Genomic DNA, 11,279 nt, shown 5'->3' on the forward strand with positions numbered 1-11,279 from the left:
CTTCAGGAGACTGGACCTGGACACAGTAAGTATAGCTGTTGTATAGCTGCTTTCAGGAGACTGGACCTGGACACAGTAAGTATAGCTGTTATATAGCAGCCTTTATGAGACTGGACCTGGATACAGTAAGTATAGCTGTTATATAGCTGCCTTAAGGAGACAGGACCTGGATTTCTGGTAAGTACAGCTTTGTTTTACAGCATAATAACAATAAAAAATAATGTTTATTAAAAGCTTGCTTTATATCACATCTACTGTTGATTTAGAGTTTGAAAGTTATAACGACAGGTACACTTTAAAGAAGCAGTTCACTTTTTTTTTTCGCCCCCCGGGTAGCCGCTGTCATGTATACTTACAGAAGATGATCGGTGTCCTGTTCCCGTCGGTCAGTTCCCGTCCCGCAGGGCCGTTCAAATCGGGCGCGCTCACGTCCGCCGGCTGCTGCGAGTCCTCTTCTCTGACCAGTGATTATACGCCGGAAGTCACTCGCTTCCATGCATTCGCTATGGAAGCGCGTGACTTCCGGTGTTCAAATTACAAGGCCGAGAAGAGGAGTCACAGCGCCGGCAGACGTGAGCGCGCCCGATTTGGACGGCACCGCGGGACGAGAACTGACCGACGGGAACGGGACACCGATCATCTTCTATAAGTATACATGACAGCGGCTACCCGGGGGGGCCGAAAAAAAAACCTGAACTGCTTCTTTAAGTCAATTAGAAGTCAGAGTTAAATGCATCATTGTGATAAAGTTAACACAGGCTACATCTGTACACAGCTCTGCTCCACACACATCACACACAGACACAGCTCTGCTCCACACACATCACACACATACATACACAGCTCTGCTCCACACACATCACACACATACATACACAGCTCTGCTCCACACACATCACACACATACACAGCTCTGCTCCACACACATCAAACACATACACAGCTCTGCTCCACACACATCAAACACATACACAGCTCTGCTCCACACACATCAAACACATACACAGCTCTGCTCCACACACATCAAACACATACACAGCTCTGCTCCACACACATCAAACACATACACAGCTCTGCTCCACACACATCAAACACATACACAGCTCTGCTCCACACACATCAAACACATACAAAGCTCTGCTCCACACACATCACACACATACACAGCTCTGCTCCACACACATCAAACACATACACAGCTCTGCTCCACACACATCACACACATACACAGCTCTGCTCCACACACATCACACACATACACAGCTCTGCTCCACACACATCACACACATACACAGCTCTGCTCCACACACATACACAGCTCTGCTCCACACACATCACACACATACACAGCTCTGCTCCACACACATACACAGCTCTGCTCCACACACATCACACACATACATAGCTCTGCTCCACACACATCACACACAGCTCTGCTCCACACACATCACACACAGCTCTGCTCCACACACATCACACATACACAGCTCTGCTCCACACACATCACACACACACAGCTCTGCTGCATACACATCACTTCAGCTCATCCAGCACAGCAGAGTCCTGCATACACTGAGCAGCAGCCCCTGATCATGTGACTCTTCCTCCTCCTCCATGTGACTGATCACATGACTGTGACATCATGGCAGGTCCTGGAAGCACAGGGGAAGCCTAAATCCAAGTGGGCTAAAGGAACAGTGCAGCCAGTGCTTACCTCATGTGTATCATATTTCACTGCACAGAAACTGAAAACACCTCATAAACAGCCCCATAGTGTGATAACACAACAGCCAGCCTGACAGGATCCTCTGTGGTGAGAAGAAAGCCCGGGAAGTTACTGCAGACTGAGATTAGCTCCTCCCACACAGGAGTCTGGTCACATGGGCATGATGACATCACAGGGCCTTTAGCCCACTTGGAAATAGCATCCACCGTTCCTGTACAGCTCTGCAGGTGGAGGGAAGGAGCTGGGGGACAGCGGGAGGATTAACCCCTTCAGGACTGGGTAGTAGTTTTCTACCCTATATTAATACATTACTGGAGCCAGAACTTTTACTTTTTTGCTGGTTTCTGATGAGTTGTGTTTATATTGTCTCATCTTCTCTCCATTCATCTCCCAACACTCCAGGATCCTCTGCTGATATCTTCTATATAAGAGACCGACCCATCAACCATGGAGAGAGACAGAGACAAGATGGCCGAGAGGATAATAACCCTCACCCTACACATACTCTTCCTGCTTACTGGGGAGGTGAGGGATTCTGGGAGTGATGTCATCATGACATCATTCTTATCTATGGAATAACAGATGGATAGGACTGGAGAGGTGAGGGATTCTGGGAGTGATGTCATCATGACATCATTCTTATCTATGGAATAACAGATGGATAGGACTGGAGAGGTGAGGGATTCTGGGAGTGATGTCATCATGACATCATTCTTATCTATGGAATAACAGATGGATAGGACTGGAGAGGTGAGGGATTCTGGGAGTGATGTCATCAGGACATCATTCTTATCTATGGAATAACAGATGGATAGGACTGGGGAGGTGAGGGATTCTGGGAGTGATGTCATCATGACATCATTCTTATCTATGGAATAACAGATGGATAGGACTGGGGAGGTGAGGGATTCTGGGAGTGATGTCATCATGACATCATTCTTATCTATGGAATAACAGATGGATAGACTGGAGAGGTGAGGGATTCTGGGAGTGATGTCATCATGACCTCATTCTTATCTATGGAATAACAGATGGATAGGACTGGAGAGGTGAGGGATTCTGGGAGTGATGTCATCATGACATCATTCTTATCTATGGAATAACAGATGGATAGGACTGGAGAGGTGAGGGATTCTGGGAATGGATGGAGTGATAGTAATGTGTCTCTCCATACACAGGATTACACAGTAGTGAAGAAGTCCTCTAGTGGGCGCTGTGGGGCCCCTGGGTGTGAAGGATGGGGAAGAACCCTGAGCCCAATCCCGGGGCCCCTGATACATGAGGAAATGGAGGAAGAGAAGATCCTAGAAGTCACCAACAAGATGGTGGAGCTGCTGAGTGGAGAGGTGAGACTGTGGCTGCTGGGAATGCTGGGACATTATACAGTAACACCACTGGAGGGGTGGGGGGGATGACTGTGTGATCATTGTGTGTGTCAGGTTCCTATAAGGTGTCAGGACGTGGCGGTCTATTTCTCCATGGAGGAGTGGGAGTATGTAGAAGGACACAAGGATCAGTACAAGGATGTGATGCTGGAGGATCAGCAGCCCCTCCCATCAGCAGGTAATAGACAGGACTATATACACACCTCCTCTCTGTATTATCTGGATGGAAAGAATGAATTCAGTCTCTGTATGTGTTCCCTCCAGTCAGATCCAGTAAGAGAACAGCACCAGAGAGATGTCCCCGTCCTCTTCTCCCACAGGATCAGGTAGATGGAGATGTTCCCTATGATCTGTACATCCCACCTGACTTCTCCTACTGTCTGATGACTTTTACAATATATCTCTCACATCTTATCAATCAGGGGGAAGATCTAATTGAAATCAATTCTACAGATATAACAGTAAAAGAAGAAGAGACAGATGACAGCAGTTATGAGCAGTATAAGGAGAACATTACTACATGGAAGGATCTGATTTCTATTAATGTTACAAATATGATGATGAAAGAAGAAGATGAGACATACGTGAGCGGTGATGAGCAGTATAAGGAGGAAGTTAGAAAAGGAAATGATCTGAACTGTTGTAATGCTACAGACATAAGGGTAAAAGAAGAGGCAGAAGAAGAAGAGGCAGATAACAGCAGTGATGAGCAGTATAAGGAGGACATTTCTCTAGGGAAGAATCTGCAGTGTATGAATGCTACAGACATAAGGGCAAAAGAAGAAGAGACAGATGACAGCAGTGATGAGCAGTATAAGGAGGACATCACTACAGGTAACCGCCCAGGTGAGTAGTGACCAGTAAATGCAGAGAACAGTCACACATTCTCCTCAGTCACCGGCTGTAACTATTCTGTGTGGAATATTATTAGCTCTGTGTCCTGTCAGTTTTCCAGCTATATAATCATTCAGCCTAAATTCTAATATACAGCACAGTCCCAGCGGACAATATATCACTATCAGTCTCCTGCTGCTGCATCTATAGTGACTGTCCTCATCTTACTGTGCACCTGTTGTGAAAATTTAAAAAGAAAAAATCAACAGTGGTTATGATCGCAAGAAGTTATGTAATATTATTATTATTTTTTTTTAATTATGTGTTAAAACGAAAGGGTCCGTGCTCCTTCGTGACAATATTTGGTCTTTTCTTTGTTCAAAAAAAGAGATCAAACACAGAAAGTCCCGGCGCTCACAGACATGGCTCGGTACTGAGTGACAGTGATGTTGAGCGAGAACTAAAATGCCCGAGTATATGACCCCTCGTGACCTTTGACCATTATACTTAGTTTAGATGCAGGAAAGGCCTCCGACAAGACCTATATTCTCCCAATATATTATTGCTTATACAGAAACTGACGGCAACTCCAGATTAGCAGACATAATACTTTGCCCTTCGACATCTTCACAGTAACAGCACAAGGTTGCCCCCTCTCCTCCTTCTCTCTAATCCCTCTCTCAGTCTCTTACTATACCACATACACCCTGTAACACCCTCCGCACAGTCACCACCATACTCTGTGATATTACCATGACTGCATTAGCAGAGGATGTACTTCTTATCATCAGGAACCTTCTCTCTACTCTCTCCCCTTTGTTGGGCGACCTCCAGGCTTTAGGTAATGTAGTGTCCCAGTACAGCTGAGCCACCACATCTTGTATACCACCTGTCTATAGGTGACTCAATCTGGGAGGTGTCACACTCTGGGATGATGGCTGCCTTTCTGCAATATCTCCACTTGGTGTCTCACTCTCCCCTGTCTGTTGTGCACAGCTGGAGGGAAAAAGACAAGTCCGGCGATAGTTTTTATTAAAGTGTTGTATTGCCCCCCCCAAAAATTATACAAATCACCAATATACACTTATTACTGGAAATTCTTATAATGTGCTTTTTCCCTGCACTTAATACTACATCAAGGCTTCACTTCCTGGATAACATGGAAGATGTCACGACCCTCACTGTGCTGTGCGGGCTGTGGCTGCTGGAGAGGATGATGGCAGAGGGATGCTCAGTGTCCCTCCAGTGCCCTGTGTCCCCCTGTATCCCTGGAGGGGATTCTATTCTTCATAGACATTATATCGCTGAGAAATCATGCAGGGGGCAGAGGGGAAGATACAACAAAAAAACTATTGTGGCCCATACATACTCTCTACTCTTTGCAAACACTTTCTAAATTGTCCTAGCGATGCTGCTGGATTCATTGCACCCCCTGGTGTCTCTGCTATGTACATACTCTCTGCGCTTGTGAGCAAAGTAAAGAGAACAGATACAGAGCGGAGACACTCAGGGATATACTTACAACAGCGCATGCTTGTTTTACTGGTTGTGATGCGGCAGTCACATGCTTACAACAGCGCATGCTTGTCTTACTGGTTGTGATGTGGCAGTCACATGCTATGTGCTTTGCTCGGCCAATAGTAGTCAGTGTGTTCTGTGTTGGGGAGAAACCTCCTCCACACTGACAGTATAGGCCCGGGACCGGGGAGTCGCTGTGACGTCTCTTGTTCGGGGAGAGTCATCCAGAGAGCTGTGCGGAAGATTCTGAACACTTACCAAGGACGTATGTAGCCAGAGAACGACCGGGTCGGGGACGTCATTGCAATTGATCATTCTTATTATGTTACATTAAAAAAAAAACTTTCCATGTCTGCAATATGTTTAAGCTTCTATTGCTGGGAAATAAGAGAAATGGTGTTTTACCCTGACGCCCAATGACAGCACCCCTGGAGAGGACCTCCCACCGCAGGACAGGAAACCTGTGAAGATAAAAGCTTGACACACCTCTCCACACCTCAGTTCAGGTTTCCTGTCCTGCGGATAGGAGGCCTGTGAAGCGTCCCATCTGGGATGAAGATTCTTTTCATACCTCTCCGTGCCGGCTGCAGGTCCCCCGGATGGCCTTTGCCTAGTGGGGCTCCCTGAGGGAATAAGCCTGTCTCAGGACAGCCTCCCCAAGTCTGGGGATGTCGGGCCCCCTTCGTTTCCCCTCTGCTGCAGCTCCGGCACGTTCCTCGCCCGCCACCCCCGGGGAGTCCGCGGTATACCGGGCTCTCTGGGTAAGTGGTGTGGTGCGGTGTGCTGGGGAAGTGGTGGAGCAGGGGAGCCATGTCTCTTCCTCTTCGGCGCGCGTCTGCGCGTCCGCTGACGTCACTTCCGGGTTTCGGCCCGGGATCATTCAAAGCCAGAGGGGGAAGGAGGGAACAGTGTCCACAAGCCTCTAGCGTCCAGGAGGCATTCTGAGACCGCTCACCAGCCAGCCAGTCAGCCGTTTATCTCCATTGCTGACAATCTCCTTCTGCTATGATGTCGGATTCGGCAGAAAAAGGAGAAAATGGACGCCGTGACCACCATGATCGCAGATCATCCAGAGACTCTACTCCGGTACTTATGAGACTCGTCCTTCTGCTTGGTGAGACCGAATCCTTTTATATGATATTAATGCTAGATTCGTATGGTTTATTATAGGGCTCCAGATCAAGTACTAGATCTACTGGGAAAGCCACATCCAAAGCACATCATAAAGAATGTGTAGAATGTAAAACTCCCCTTAGGGATGATTATGTCAGAACCCTGTGCCCATCATGTATTAATAACCTTGTTGCCCAGGAGTCATCAGCTCTAGCAGAGAGCATTAAAAAAATTGTGAGAGATGAAATTCAACTCTCAATGAGGAGCATGACTACTTCATTGCCTTCAGCTTCCTCCTCTTCAGCACTCTTACCCTTGGTTATGCCTTTGGCATCAGATTTGTCTGGTGAACCTTCCCCTCCTCATAGAGAAGTCTTATTAGAGGAGGGCGATAGTAACCTGATAAATTCCTCAGGTGAGGATGATTCCGACTCCGGAACTAAAACTAAATCCCTGTTTCCAGTTGAGGATACTGACCAGCTTATTAAGGCTATTAGAGCCTCTATGAATATGGAGGATGCCAAAATCACTCCGTCACCTGAGGACGCCTTATATGAAGGACTGGCTCCTAAGAAATCTCGTACATTCTCACTACATAGTAGTATTAAATCCATCATTAACAAAGAATGGGAGAATCCAGACAGGAAGTTTTTCACTCCCAGATATTTTAAAAGGAAGTATCCTTTAGAGGAAGGAGAGTGCAGTTCCTGGGATAGACCCCCGGCCATTGACGCTGCAGTAGCCAAGATAGCTAAGCGCAATACTTTACCCTTCGAAGATCTAGGGACACTACCCGACCCCATGGATAAAAGAGCTGACTTTTTTATAATAAAAAGACTTGGGAGGCAGCAACAGGTTCCCTAAGGACCAGTATAGCCAGCACTTGTGTGGCTCGCTCCCTTAGAGTTTGGTTATCGGATCTTAAATCCGCTTTATCCAAGGATCCCTCGTGTGAGAAATTGGTAGAAGATTCCCAATTCTTTCAAAAGCAGTGGATTTCTTAGCAGACGCCTCCTTAGACTCTATTAAGATGTCTGCTAGAGCAGCTGCTTTATCAACTTCGGCTAGAAGAGCTTTGTGGATTAAACCATGGAAGGGTGAAATGGCTGCGAAAAGTAAACTTTGTTCCATCCCTTGTGACGGAAAATTTTTATTTGGTCCGATCCTAGATTCCTTACTAGAAAAGGCGGCTGACGGAAAGAAGAAATTCCCTTCACAGTTCAGACAGGACTCCTCCTCCTCTAGGGGGGGTAGACAGTAAGAGACCCTTTCGCACCTCATCTCAAGACAGTAGGAAGTTTCGTGTCCCCACAAAGGGAAAAGGATTCTTTAATACCAATAAGGATAACAAACCCAAACCCCCTCCCCAATGACGGGGTCCCGGTGGGGGGACGTCTGATTCTCTTTGCTCACGTCTGGAGAAGCATTTCCTCCAGCCCGTGGGTCCTGAGCACAATATCCTGGGTATTGCTCCTGGAATTCAGGAGTTGTCCCGGAGTCGGATATCTTCCCACCCGGATCCTTTCAGACCCCTTGAAACAGTTGGTGATAGAGTCAGAGGTTCAGTTGCTTCTAAAGAAAAAGGTACTAGTCCCAGTCCCTCCTTCAGAGATAACACAGGGATTCTACTCCCCTCTATTTTTGGTGAAAAAACCAAATGGGTCCTTCAGAGTCATTATCAATTTGAAGGATCTGAACAAACACTTAATGTACAAGAGATTCCGTATGGAGACTCTAAAATCAACAGTGAACCTCCTCTTCCCAAATTGTTACATGGCTTCAATCGATTTAGAGGACGCCTACTACCATGTCCCCATACATCTCAGTCATCAAAAGTACCTCAGGGTAGCGGTATGCTTACAGGGCAAATGGACTCATCTTCAATACAGAGCACTCCCTTTCGGGATCTCTCAGGCTCCAAGAGTCTTTACCAAGATCGTCTCGGAAATGGCAGCTTACATCAGAACGAAGGACATTCTTTTAATTCCTTATTTAGATGACTTTTTACTAGTCTCAAAGTCATCCCCTCTACTTCGGCAACAGATTCAAGAGGCATCCTCACTAATCACTTCCCTGGGATGGAATATAAATCATCTGAAATCCAACCTCATACCATCTCAAAAATGCATCTTCCTCGGAGTCCTCCTGGACTCAAGGCTACAAACTTCCTTTCTTCCTATCCAAAAACAAGAAGCCTTAATAGGTCGAGTCCGAGACCTGTTCTTGGAACACAGTCCTTCATTCAGACTGGCAATGTCCATCCTAGGACTAATGACATCATGTATTCCCTCAGTCCAGTGGGCACAATTTCATTCCAGAGCTCTACAAAACAATATACTTCAACTCTGGGACAAGCAGCAGTCTTCCCTAAACCTATCCTTCCATCTGAATTCCGGAGCAAGAATCAGCCTGCTTTGGTGGACGGACCCTGTAAACCTTTCAAAAGGGGTGAGATGGACCCCAGTAGAAGTTATAAGAATTACAACAGACGCCAGCCCCTGGGGGTGGGGGGCTCACTCAGGTCATCAGCTACTTCAGGGATCCTGGCCTCAAAATATAACCCACATGTCCTCGAATTACAAGGAAATTCGGGCAGTCCAGTTTGCCCTGGAGAACCTGGCCCATGTGATATCATCAAAGGATGTCTTGATATACTCGGACAATACAACTACGGTAGCGTATATCAACAAGCAGGGGGGCACCAGATGTCAAGCTCTACTTCATCTGTCAACTCAAATTTTCAGCTTTGCAGAAAAGAACCTTTCCTCCCTATCTGCGGTCCACCTGAAAGGGACCCAGAATCAAACAGCAGACTTTTTGAGCAGAGTCCATCTCAGCCAGTCAGAGTGGGGGCTCAACATAGAAACCTTCAACATGATAGTAGAAAGGTTCGGTTCGCCGACTGTGGATCTATTTGCAACCAGGGAGAACAGAAAACTCCGGAAATTCTTCTCCCTAAATCCCAAGGACTCTCCAACAGCAGTAGATGCCTTTGCCCAGAGTTGGAAACACATCAAAGGTTACGCCTTTCCCCCACTAAATCTCATTCCAAAAGTCCTAAAGAAGGTGATGGAAGACAAGGCAAATATAATTCTACTTGCTCCGTTTTGGCCCAGGAGACCCTGGTTCACCAGACAGACAGCTATCCCAGTGTCCTCCCTGGATCCTCCCAGACAGGGAAGATCTTCTCCTCCAGGGCCCAGTCCGTCATCCAGGCTCACCTTACCTACACTTAACAGCCTGGATGCTGAAAGGATAATACTGCGAGGTAGGGGCTTATCCGATGATGTTATCAATACCTTGTTGGCCAGTAGGAAGGATGTTACTTCTACTATCTATCATAGAGTGTGGAGAGCTTTCCTTAGGTTTGCAGACAGTAGACAAGATCCCCTAGGAGTTCCAAATATCCCCATTATTTTAAGTTTCTTACAAGCAGGGTTAGAAAAAAAATCTCAAACCAAGCACCCTGAAAGTTCAAATATCAGCTCTCAGCTCCTTTCTAAACTGTAGACTTGCTGAAAACTCACTGATCAAAAGATTTGTCACAGGTGCAGTTAGGCTGAATCCTACAAAGAGGGTTACGGTACCCCCTTGGGATCTTAATCTAGTACTAGATGCTCTGACAGGCCCACCTTTTGAACCCTTAGATGATCTGCCCATTAAGATCCTGTCTCTCAAACTCTCCTTTCTTTTAGCGATCACCACGGCCCGCAGAGTAGGAGAGTTACAAGCCCTGTCAGCCTTTCCTCCCTATACCCAGGTACACTTCCATCTTTTCTTCCCAAGGTAGTCTCAGATTTTCACAAAAATCAAGAGATAGTTCTTCCTTCCTTTGGTACTAACGCCACAAATAGCAGGGAACACCTTAGACGTAAGGCGATGCCTCCTCAAGTACCTGGAAGTTACTAGTAGCTTCCGTCAGGCCGAGAACCTTTTAGTACAGTTTCTGGGCACTAACAAAGGTAAAGCAGCTTCTAAACCTACTGTTAGTAGATGGATAAGACAGGCTATCATTATGGCATATGAAGCTCAGAAAGTAAGTCCTCCTGCCTATTTTACAGCCCATTCTACCAGAGCAGTCGCCACATCTAGGGCAGAAAGAGCAGATGCCACCATAGACCAAATATGTAAAGCTGCAACTCGGTCCTCGGTTCATACCTTTTTGAGACATTATAGACTCCAGTTAAATCCTATCTCAGACTTGTCTTTCGGCCGCAAAGTTTTGTCGGCTGTAGTCCCCCCCCTAACTAGAATTACTAGCTTAATCCTCCAGGGGTGCTGTCATTGGGCGTCAGGGTAAAAGCAGGATTACTAACCGGTAATCTTGTTTTCATAAGCCCATGACAGCACCCCTCATGTATACCCTCCCTAAAGTTACCTTTATAATTGGCAAATTAATTTTATTTTACTGACTTTAGTTATTATTTCCGCTGGAATACTTGTTCAGAACTGAGGTGTGGAGAGGTGTGTCAAGCTTTTATCTTCATAGGTTTCCTGTCCTGCGGTGGGAGGTCCTCTCCAGGGGTGCTGTCATGGGCTTATGAAAACAAGATTACCGGTTAGTAATCCTGCTTTTCTCCTTTGCAGATGATTCTACCAGGAGCTCAGGGGGACATCAGATCTCCTCAGAGGATCATATCACACAAGATACATATGAGGAGCCGTCCACTATCCCAGATACACCCTCAGCCCCTCACAGCAAA

The sequence above is a fragment of the Dendropsophus ebraccatus genome, chromosome 3 (assembly GCF_027789765.1).
Source record: "Dendropsophus ebraccatus isolate aDenEbr1 chromosome 3, aDenEbr1.pat, whole genome shotgun sequence".
Taxonomy (NCBI): Eukaryota; Metazoa; Chordata; class Amphibia; order Anura; family Hylidae; genus Dendropsophus; species Dendropsophus ebraccatus.